Raw genomic sequence first — 11804 nt, 5'->3', positions numbered from 1 at the left:
TGAGATGCGCATCTTCTCCAAGCGGGCTCTAACTTTGTGGCATCAGTAATGGTGTTCTCCGGGCAGGTGAAAAGCAATCCATACGTATGTAGCTCAAAAAAGCCTGAGCATCGGCAAATGTAGGTTTAAACAGCACTTTTTATTGGTTTTTCTTAAATATTCGAAACATGCTCAAAGCCCTGCTAATAAAAAAATGACACTTACAGCTTACTAAGTTTGTGAGGCTTCACATCAATTTATTCTGGCTTTCAGCTTCTAGACTGAGTTGAAGATGTCACGTTTCCCTGCTCGTTGTGCCCACCGTCTTATTACTTCGCTGTCACGAGCCATCGCTTGATTGCTGCCGCGGTCTTCCTGGAGAGGACGTCACTCAGGTACACGCTGCCTCTCCTCAGGCATCCTAGAAAATATACGAAAGAAAATATCAGCCTTCATTCCGTATTCATATGAGTTTCCTAGCCTGTTAAAATGATAAAAGGCTGTCACTCAAGCAATTATAAGGACCTTCAGTGGTATCAGTAGTGATGTAGTCATCCGATGATATCTGAAGTCATTTGAAATATGAGGTGCACCATTTTTACAAATATACTGCTTGTCCAAGCAAATTTGATCCAAGGGATAAAAAAGACATTTCCAAGGCAGGGGAAGGAAACCAGAAACATATTGCTGGAAGCTACCTTGAGCGCCACAGAAAAGGTTTTGTTTGGAATCCTTAATTGACATTATTTACCTAAATTACTGATTAATGACTTACACAATAAATGGTGTTGCTACTTGGAAGAGTACCGGCACAAACCACGTTTCATTATTAGCGATAAAAAACCATCATGTCTGCTTTTCGTTCCCCAGATACAATAGGAAACCCCGAAAATACAAAAATCAGATTGCCGGACAATACAATTGAGGCCTTTGCTTGGCTCGACAGCCCTGTGTAGCGTTAGACCTATAAGTTGCCTATGGTTTCTTTGTCCGCGCCAGCCCAACCGTTCAACAAGACCGTATTTGTACTTTACAGCTGAAAAATAATGTTCCACTCATTTGTATCCTTACCGCTTTGTAGTCATTATCCGCATTGCAAAGTTCAGCGCGCTCAGTGTAACTCGCGCCTTCATGTGCGCCAAAGGACTGACGCGAGGCAACCATCGCCAGCATATCACCCTAACTCATGCATGGGACCAGCCATCATAGCTGCAGGTTGTTTCGTCCGCTCAAAATCATGTTGAGAGCAGCACAATTGAGGTGTGCGAATGGGCTGGTAACGGTTTCGGTATCTACATAACCGGCATCTACATAACACTGCAGATAGAAAAAAGGTACACATGAGGTTTCTAACCGCAAATATCGAAACAGAGGTTTCCGAACGTGCTCACCGACTCTGTAAGTCGTATTTATTGTCTAAAGTGAATATTTAGTACTTGGAGCGAATAACTTCACTTCCCTACGTGCAAAACAAAAATTTACTGTGCTGTCCTAAGAGGCTGCCGGCAATGCGTCATCGGTTTCCATCGCCTGTTTCTAATGGTTTATTTCTAACCCTTGGCTCAAGCTATCAAGCACAGCAGATGTATGTAACTTGAATAAAACCTGCATGAGATCATACATATAGGTATATTTGTAAGCTTTACAGATTTCACTTACAAATATTACGCGAATCGCGTCACTGCGGTCTTTCTTTAAAATTGACACCAATATTCGTGGCTAAAATAAAGTACTCAACGTATTAATTCAGCTTCGCAAGTGAAGCTGTAACAGAAAGTGAGGGCTGGCGACGCCGAAGGTGTACCTAGCTTTAAAATTTTCTTAGATGGCCCAACCGTTCGAAATATGTAATTTTAAAAATAAGCCTTTGGTAGTGGCTGTCTCACAGCGTATATGGGTGCCTTAATAAGAAACATAATAGAGGTCCCATGACCATCTTTCGTTTCAAATGAATTTTTTATATGTGGTGGGCAAATATCTAGACACAAAGGAATTAACCTTAGTTTTGCAAGATACGGCGTAGTTTCTTCGAAAAGAAAAAAAAATATTATGGTATATCTTTAGAGGTAGAAAACGCTGTTTTTGCCATTTCGAAATGTTGCAAATTTAGATACGATGATTTTGTCATCTACTATTTTTTACTCACTAAATATATGCAGGTTTTACATTTACAAATAGTATAAGAAACCCGTTTTGTTTTTGCAGTTGAGTTAATAAAAAATCGCAAACTTTGCTTCAGGAGCGATGCGCTGTAAAAATATGCATATTTAACCTTGTATACTGAAATGTGATGCATTAGGTCGGTTGCACTAAATATGTTTCCACTTCCTAACGCATGTTCTTAATTCCAGGCAATATTTGGAGCTCCAGACTGCTAGGTGTGTTCTACACAACGCATCAAAATTGCCCAAAATTCGAAAACAGCAGTAAAGGGTAAATTTGCTGCAATTAAAAAAAAGATCATCTTCGATCTTCAAATACCTCTCAAGAATCTTCAGTACCTCAAAAATATCGCGGACTAAAAAGTGTTGCGTTATATTGTTTAAAAATATAACATTAAATATTAGACCAAGTGCTTGTCCTGATAATGGCGAAATTCAGCCTGCATTCTTGCAAGATCCAATATTATCCTGGCACTGAAACTATTTCTCTGCATTATCTAGGTTCCATTCTTTATTTCTGGAAAAACTTGAAGCTCTAGGTTTGTTTTGTTCTACATATAATATTTAAATCGGCCAAAATTAAAAAAAAAATGATAAAATAAGGAAAACTGATTAGGACTGAAGAAAATGCCGCAACATCGATTTTTATCGAAATCTCTGGAAACAATGCAAAGTACTTTGTTAATATGAGTCAGTAAATATATTGAATTCTGCAAAATGTAAAATTAGAAATACAAAAATGCCTGTTTTTAATCAATATATTTGCTTATATGACTCCCCGTTATAGAGTAGGCATCAAAACTTCAATTTAGTATTTGCTGAATTTAGTTACATTTTACTGTAAGTAAAATTTAAAGCCTTGTCAGCGCTAATAAAGCCTTTTTCTGCTTGTCAGCAAGGACATAATCTAGCTTAAAATGGTATTAATTCGCTATTTCTGTCAATTTCATGGCAGAACGCAAGTGAAGGCTGCACTTTTTCTCTGTCTTTCATTCTTTTTTATTTCTAGGTGCAGTAGTATTCAATCTAGTCTATTAATATATTATTCCATTTCTCAGCTTTGACCATAACTAACAATACTATATTCTTGAAGATGGTTTTTAAATGTGTAATTTTTTATAATGCAATCATAAGCAAATTGCTTTCCAGCGTTACAGAGAACACACGTAGCAGCTTAGATCTCCAGATTCTGCCTTAAATTAACAATATAACCTGCGTAATAAAGACAGAATATTTTAGTGCAAACAACGTAACGCATCACGCCAGTATGTAAGGTTGAAAATAAACATTTTTGTAGCGCGTTGCGCTTGAAGCAAAGTTTGCGGTATTTTACTAAATCAACTGCATCAATGAAACAAGCTTTCAATACTTCTTATACAAATAAAAGTTATGTTGATGTGGTGAGTAAAAAACAATGGATGACAAAAATGTAGTGCGCAAGCAGCAGGCCTCCAAACGTGCAACATTTTGAAATGACAAAAACGGGGTTTTCCAGCTTAAGTGATAGGCGTTTTTTCTGAGAAAACTACGCCGCATCTTGCAAACCTAAGGGTCTTTCCTTTGTGTCGAGAGATTAGCCCACGACATAGGGAAATTTAATTAAAACAAAATGGTCATGACTCCACGATTACTGTTCCTGTCCAAAGACATCCATATTTGTTTTCATTTCGTCTCTTTAAACAGGCTGGTTTAGGCAATGCGGTGAATAAAAAATATCATCATATATATTAAAGATTTCCGCGCTACACGTTGTACCTAAAGCTACCTATATTGTCATAACTGTCATTAGTTATTTGTAGCTGAAACAACATCACAAAAGGAATTCGATTGCAAATTGTTCGCGAGTTAAATAGGCGTACGGGATGACACACGTGTACTCTGCAGAATACAATTTAAGAAAGAGCAGTCACAAACTATAGGCAAATAAGGCTATGATACGGAGCATATGTATTACTCCGGTTAACAGTAAAAAAGTCGACTTTTACCATATTAATATATTCGACAAACTATTGCATGTTCACATAGGAACACAATTAATGAACTCATTCACGCATCTAATGTCTACGGGCATTAGATGCGTGGATGACTTCGCTTTATTCCAATTCGTGCGTCACTGAAAATAATTGAACTAGGAAAAATTTAATGTCTTCACAATTTTCAGCGAGTATACCACAAAGTATACTAAGGTGCTTCATATATAGTCACATCACCTAGCAAGTGAAGTGGGAGAACAGAACTAATCAGACACTCACCCTGATCAGCATTTCGCTTTTGCGTCATCTTTGTAAGTTTTTAGGCAGGCTTTTCCACTGATTATCCTCTTCTACATAACCTTGCCACCCACAGGACACAGATCTTCTGGGGGTACCGAACTGTTGGTTTTCGCACCAGTGATACAACTTAATCGAACCATTTCTACGTAGAAAACACTCTCGATGCGCACCTAAAAAAAATGAAAGCATGTATGTTTAGGCGAAATCATTCACCCGTGATAAAATAATATGGTTTGAACAATAAAATCAAATGATCACACTCGAAGCAACAAGAAAGTGGTGGAGAGATAGGAATTGAAGCAATGAAAGGCGGTTGCTTACTGCAAAAAGCCAATAGCAAGAGGTCCACCGTCTATAAGAATAGGCAATAAAAATAAGGCACATTTAAAGGTGCATGCAGCAGTTGCAGTGATGCAGTGCTACCTTTTGTTAGGCAGGCTTTTCCGCTGATTATCCCCTTCTTTATTCCCCTTCCAACCACAGGACACAGATCTTCTGGGGGTGCCGAACTGTCGGTTTTCGCACCAGTGATACAACTCAATCGATCCATTTCTACGTAGAAAACATTCCGATGCGCATCTAAAAAAAATGAAAGCATGTATGTGTAGGCTAAATCATTCACACATGATAAAACAATATTATTTGAACAATAAAATCAAATGATCACACCCGGAGCAACAATAAAGTGATGGAGAGATAGAAATTGAAGCAATGAAAGACGGTTGCTTACTGAACAAAGGCAATAGCAAGAGGTTGTGCGTCTATAAGAATAGGCAATAAAATTATGGCACATTTAAAGGTACATGCAGCAGTTACAGTGATGCAGTGTTACCTTTTTTTGTTTCACTGCAGCGGTTGGTATAAATATTGCAGAAATTGCTAGGCATCTCAGGTAACCCCATTGAAAACCTCATTCAAGGTTGCTGCGGCGTGTTATTTGCAGCTGTTAATGGTAAGACAGGCTATCCTATGAGTGCATGTTCATTTCCTCCTTTTTGTACCTTGAATGAAAGCGACTGAACAGTGGGTGTTGTAAGAGGTGCAGTGTCCCTAGGAATAGGGAACAAAATTAAGTTTTGATTGTAATAAACAAAGGTACAAAAAGGAGCAAATATGCTTGCAATAATAGCATGATGACCTACCTTTTCATCAACAGCTGTAAACAACCTGTCACTACTAGTCGGTTCTTTGGATAGGGTTGTCAATGCCAGAGCTTAAAGCTAAGAGCAGTATGAGTAATATTTATTGCGGTCACGGCCGTAAAAAATTAGGTCAATACTCCATTACTGTAACTATTCAACCGTCCATTTATACATATTGTTCATTAAAGAACCATGCACATCTTATTAAGTTGCTCTTTTCTACTCCCAAATGATTTCCTATACAATTAGAATACGTGGATCGCTGCTTCGGTTTAAAATTTTTGTACGATGGCTATGACGTGCACTTCATGCATACAGTACGTGAGGCACAAAGAGCTATAATTGCCGAACAGGCGGACCTGACGTCCTGTCCCATTTAAAGTGCGCGCCTTGATCGAGCGCTTCGCGAGCTATATATCTCGGACGATATGGTCGCCTCATACCGGCCGTCAGTTTTTTTTACAATGTGTCCCACGTGCACGTTGTTTACTTTCCAGTGACAGGGGCGCAGTGCACACACGGCTGATGCGCCTTTTTGGTTGTTTTGTTATTTTCCTCAGCCTTCGAAGCGCGTCTGCGAAACCGCTCTCCTATTGTCGCCGCTTCCTGACAGCGCGCCCTCACCTGAAGGTGCGTTCTCAGAAGGGGGGCGTCGATTAAGAAAATTTTGAAAAGGGGCTCACTTGCGCTGTTCACGGCTTTCAAATCCTCAATATGATATTACCCATTATAAAAGTGGAGGTTCATTATGACTTAATTATAGCCTAATCATCAAGCGGCATCACGCACATAACGTCTGCCCCACTGTAAAATTCGCTTGCACAGACCGCACGGACAGTTTTCAAAGCATCGTCTGTACATTTGAAAACAAAAAACTGCCCTAACTCTTAACAAAATCCAAAAACTGAGTGAACATGGATTCCTGCGCGCAGAAAAGACGCTGTCCAAAATATATGTACAGAGCTGAGCGCGTAGTATTCGGTTACTAATTGATTGCGGCGCGCTGCGCAGTCAAAAAACTGCGCAAATGGCTGCCGGTAGTGTTCTGTCGCGCGTTGGTGGCACACACACCTGTTATGCACGGCTTCTCTATTTTCGGCGCAAATGTTGTTCATATCGCAGCCAGTAAATAAGTCCACGCACTTGCTTGCATGTAACCCGGACGAAAATTCGCTTAGTTCTTGAAGTCATGCTTCGCGCAGTTGTTTCGAGGAGAATACGGAAAGAGAACATTTGGGACTGGTAGGAGATTATATAGAACCAATATGAAGCAATGACATGCTGCAAAGATATATACTCACGGTCTAAGATGACGGCTTTCACTGAGTCCGAGAATGCCGATGGTTTCCCGCCGTTGCTGTAATCCGTACTCCGGCGACATTTCACAGCTCTACTATTCACAGATATGTAGCAAGCACAAACCGGAGCACATGTAACGTATATGGGCGCAAGAAAAAAAAAATTGTACACAGCACAATGAATAAGAAAACTAACGAGGGAAGCAATTAAAGAAAGGTATAAGAAGCAGTGACAAGTCTTGTAGCGTCTTCATCAAGCTCTGAAATGAACGCTTCGGGAGGAGGCCGCACAGCCGCGCAGCGGGGGATTCGTAGACGAGGTGGAACAATGAACTGCTCAACCAGTGCGCGTCGATTCCCGCCGCGGTGTTGTGTTCGCAAGGGGAACGAAGGACCAACGACCCTCTCGACATTCCATTCCTCCTTTACCCCAGCCTCTCCTGTCTGCATCGGCCAGCCGTGCCCTGAGATTGGATCGCGCCGATGAGCGGCCGCCAGCGCGCACCGCTCGAGTCGAGGTATAATAAATAGTTTTTTTTTCTGTTCGCAAAAGCATTTTTTCTTCAAGCCAACCGCGGACATAACATTTTCTAAAAAAAAAATAGAAAGCCTCCCCATCTACCATCCACAACGTTGCGTAAATCTATACAGTTGGTGCATCGACAAATGCGCACGTCATCTTTCCCCTCCCGCTTCCACCTATGATCGAACAAAAGACGGTAGTTCGACCTTTTATATTTACTTCAAAATATTATATATTGTTGCATGATGACTGATTATTAATATCGAAGAGGCGGAGTTCCAAGCTTTTCTGCTGTTCTGGCCAAATTTAGTTATAGATTACACAAACTATGTTCAAGTTAGCTAGCTGAAAATTATCTGACTGAATATATACATGTTTTTATTTGTATTCAGTTAATTTTCGCTATTCGTGTAAGAGTACATGTTTTTATAAAAATTCTCAAGATCGGCCCAAGAAACGAAATTTTCCTAAATTGCAGGCCTTTGTTTCAGAAAAGGTTCATGGTAGAGCAGCAATAATTCCACACTATGTTCTCAGCATAGTTATCCGCAAACAGGTAAAGCTTATATTTTTGTGACATTTGAATACAGATACGGTCGCGCTAATTTACAGAAAACAGCGAACATTGAAAATTTCTTAGGAAAATAAAAAAAAACCGTTTTAACACTGTTTAAACTTTTTCCGCCTATTCTACACTACCTCAGCTTTCAAAATCATTAAAAACACCGTGCCAAATTTTGTTGCGCTAGTAATTATGGCAACTTTGATAAGGAATTTGTCCAATTATAGCGCACCGCGCAGATCTGAAGTTCTCCGGAATTTGTGAATCGTTCAAGGTTTTTAAATTTTGGCATATTATTGTAACAGGGAGAAATACATTTATAAAAGAGGATTAAAGATATATGCATTGAGAAACAGCCAAGGAGCTAGGCAATGAGGGCCCCAGTTCGACGCACTTCTTTTTCTTAATCTTCCACAAACGAGCGCGCCACTTCGTCCTCATCATTCTCCAGCTATAAAAGTATTTCTTCGGTTATTGTTTGTCTCGACTTCGCAAATTGACGGTGACAGACACAGCAATGAATGATTCAGAATCAGTTTTGTACGCGTCGAATTCCTTATGCGCTGTGGCATCAGGCACCACACAGACGTTTTTCGCAATCACCTTCACCTTAACGCGAATTACAGAAGGAGACGATAACGTTCAATGAGCAAGCAACGTATTCCAAATCATTTTAGTAGAATGGAAAAATTGTGAAGGGCATGGAAAACTGCCTCAGTAAAACACACTGTTTCTGGGCTGCATCCGTTTTCTTCGAATGACTCGACAGCGCACATTATTTTCATTCCTGTACAGTTTCTTCCATGCAGTCCTGGCTAGCGTGAACGCGCGGCAAAAGGCCCACTTCAGGCCGTCTGGATGCCGTCATCTGAGAAAGGCACGAGCATCCGGTTACCAATTGTTTTTTTTTTCCTTTTTTTTAGCATTCCATACCTTGCTTTGCCACTGCAGCACCAGTTATGCTTTCCACCGATCGCATCTGGCGCAGCAGTTTCTCATGCGGCAGAGGCTGTCGCCCGCGCTGGTGAAGCGGGCTTCCCGACAGTGATTGCATCTCATTAACTTCACCTCGTGTTTTTGGCGTCCGGTTGCGGTGCGAAAAACAGGCGGATAGAATAGTGAAGCTCTAGTGCCGATGCGTTGAACTGCTACAAGGAAGTATTTTTTATTAGTTTTGGGCAGCTTCACCATAATATATGTATCTAAGTCTGTCGGTCTCAAGACGCAAAACCGAGCTCTCACTGCTCCGCCTCTTAAAACGAACGTCTAGGGTGAGCGCACCCCCGCGCTCATGGCCGCTCCGGTCATCTCAACATCTCAACATTACTGTCCTCATTTCCGTCGACATCTTTTCCCTACTGTTGGACATATTTTTAGAACCTGAAATCCAATCCTTCTTGCATTTTATTCGCTTAGTGGCCAAGAAGTCAGACCTACAGCAATTGCAAATTCCTGTTTAAGGGTCTTATTGGACTGGTCGTAACTACTAGTGCATCAATATTGTGCAATGTGTTTTTATTGACATTGCAAATTGATGTAGAGAAGAATACGTGAACAAAGTTTAAAAAGATATCATAAACGATTTTTTTTATTCTCCTCAGAAATTTTCATTGTAATAATGGTGAAGTTGATTGCGAAAAACGTCTGTGGGCTGCCCTATGCCACAGCGCATCAGGAGCTCTACGTATACAAAGCTGACTCCGATTCATTCAGTGCTGTGTCTGTCACAGCTAGTTTGCAACGTCGAGACAAAAAATGACAGAGGATGATGAGGACGAAGTGGCGCGCTCGTTTGTGGAAGAATAAAAAAAAAGAAGTGCGTCGAACTCATTGCCTGGCTCCTTGGCTGAATACAAGTACCTTCGCACTTGTATTCAGAACTCGAGCGTAACCACGGAGCCATCACGCCTTATACGCTTCAGATTCGGATATCAGTTTTGTAGACATTTTGCGGAATCCTTGTGGATTGTGGGCGAATGTTCCACTTATCATGGGTCCCGAAAGCGATAGCGCGCATGCATAGGCGGAATTTCTCGCCGTTCTTCCTAAGGCTCAGTAGGCCTCACTCTGGAAGCGACGGACCAACTGAGCATAGGCATTAAAAACAGTTGAGCAGAGGCAATATACGAGACTTTTGTGGCCACAGGCCGACAAAAACGACCTTCCTTTTGAGACGTGTGTTAGCGAGGTAAGCACACCTGCGAGAAAAAGTGGAGAGGCCACGCGCTTTGAAAAGTCTGCTCGTCCGCCTTTTCTGACGGTGAAGCGGTTATTTCTGTTTAAGGTACTCTCCTAAATGTGCTTGCCATCTTGCCCAAACAATTTTGTCTGGCGCATTGTTTTGTATAAAATAAAAAAAAAGCAATCGTAGCGGTTTGCTCGAAGCTGTACGTGTTGGTTCGATGCTGGGAACTAAAGCTGGAACGTGAAATCGAAGCAGGTTCTTGCCTCTATCAGCCTCTCTCGCCTCCCTGCTGTTCACCGGTAGTCTGCGCAGAGCTTGCGCAAGCCAACAGCGCATGTGAGACGCGCCAGCACAGTCGGTGGGAAACAGGCGGAGGAAGAGGGTGGATGTTTACTCTGCGGGCGCGTTGAGGCCAGATTACAGGCGCCGAGGAGCGCGTTTCATCGTACTGGGCGCGCCGCTTTCGAGCTCGCACGATGTCGACAATCGCCGAACCATTCGCTTTCGCCGTAGTCCCTTTATGTTCTCTCTCCGAGTGCGTTTTTTTTCGTTTTTTTTTTGTCTAGATATATAATCTCGCTATTACTGCCTGTAATATATAGATATTGATGCTTATTCGCTTATTTAGTCGAGTTTGCATTTTTCCTCCTTTTCGCGTTTCAGGGTTTGAACTGTTGTCATATTACTTTTATGGATTCCGTTACGCGTGTTTTTACGTTGCGTTTCTTCGTGACAGCAAATAAATGCATATTGTAGCGCCCGAAGAAGAAGCGCGATCGCTTTGACAAAGACGGCGACGCTGCTGCCGTGACTCGCACGCGTGCGCTGTTCCGCTGCTGTTGTGCTGCACTGTGCAGTTGCCCCGACTTCGAACCATTCTTTGCTGTGTCTGTCACAGCTAGTTTGCAATGTCGAGACAAAACGTTACTGGATGATGATGAGAATGATGAAGACGAAGTGGCGCGCTCGTTTGCGTAAGATTAAAAAAAAGTGCGTCGAACGGGGGGTCCTCATTGCCTAGCTCCTTGGCTGTCTCTCATTGTATATATCTTAATTCCTCTTTTGTAAATATATTTTTCCCTGTTACAATAATATTGTCACGTCTCGGTAGAACGCCAAGGAGGGCCTAGCGTTAGATGGTTTGGATGGTCGACCAGAGCGAGTCTTGCGTTCAAGCTTCTTTCTCTTCTAGGATCGTGCTTGTCGTCTCATATCTCATCTTTTGCTTCGCCTTCTATGCGTCATTTGCCCCCCTCCTCAGGAAGCATCGTCTCGATGAGGTCGTGGGCGATTCACAAATGCCGTAGAATCTTCAGATCTGCGTGGTGCGCTACGCCTTGCACCAGGGCCTTATTGAAGTGGCCGTAATTACTTGCGCAACAAAATTATGTAAGGTGTTTTAATGATTTCGAAAGCTGGGGTATAGTGAAGAATACGTAGTAAAAGTTTAAACAATGTTTAAACTATCTTTACTTTCCTAAGAAATGTTCAATGTTCGCCGTTTTCTTTAAATTAGCGCGATCGTATCTGTATATTGAAAAGTTATATAAATATAAGCTTTAGCTGTTTAATACATAACTATGCTGAGAACATAGTGTGAATTTTTTGCTGCTCTGCCATAAACCTTTTTTGAAATGATTAGGTCTGCAAAGTAGAAAAATTTCGTTTCTTCGGCCGATT

The 11804-nt window shown here is 41.4% G+C and overlaps 1 long non-coding RNA gene across 1 annotated transcript; it reads right to left on the bottom strand.

Annotated features, from left to right (window-relative positions):
• Window positions 1-316: 316 nt before the first annotated feature.
• Window positions 317-6992, bottom strand: LOC146183097 (uncharacterized). Its single transcript, XR_014708463.1, has 3 exons — window positions 6858-6992; window positions 4394-4584; window positions 317-400 (listed from the first exon to the last, which is right to left on the bottom strand). It is a non-coding gene; the product is annotated as an uncharacterized LOC146183097 (long non-coding RNA).
• Window positions 6993-11804: the final 4812 nt, after the last annotated feature.

Source organism: Amblyomma maculatum, chromosome 7 (assembly GCF_055883805.1).
Source record: "Amblyomma maculatum isolate TAMU_Amacu chromosome 7, ASM5588380v1, whole genome shotgun sequence".
Classification (NCBI taxonomy): Eukaryota; Metazoa; Arthropoda; class Arachnida; order Ixodida; family Ixodidae; genus Amblyomma; species Amblyomma maculatum.
Note: the sequence above shows the minus strand (reverse complement) of the source record. Positions and strands in the feature narration are given on the sequence as shown.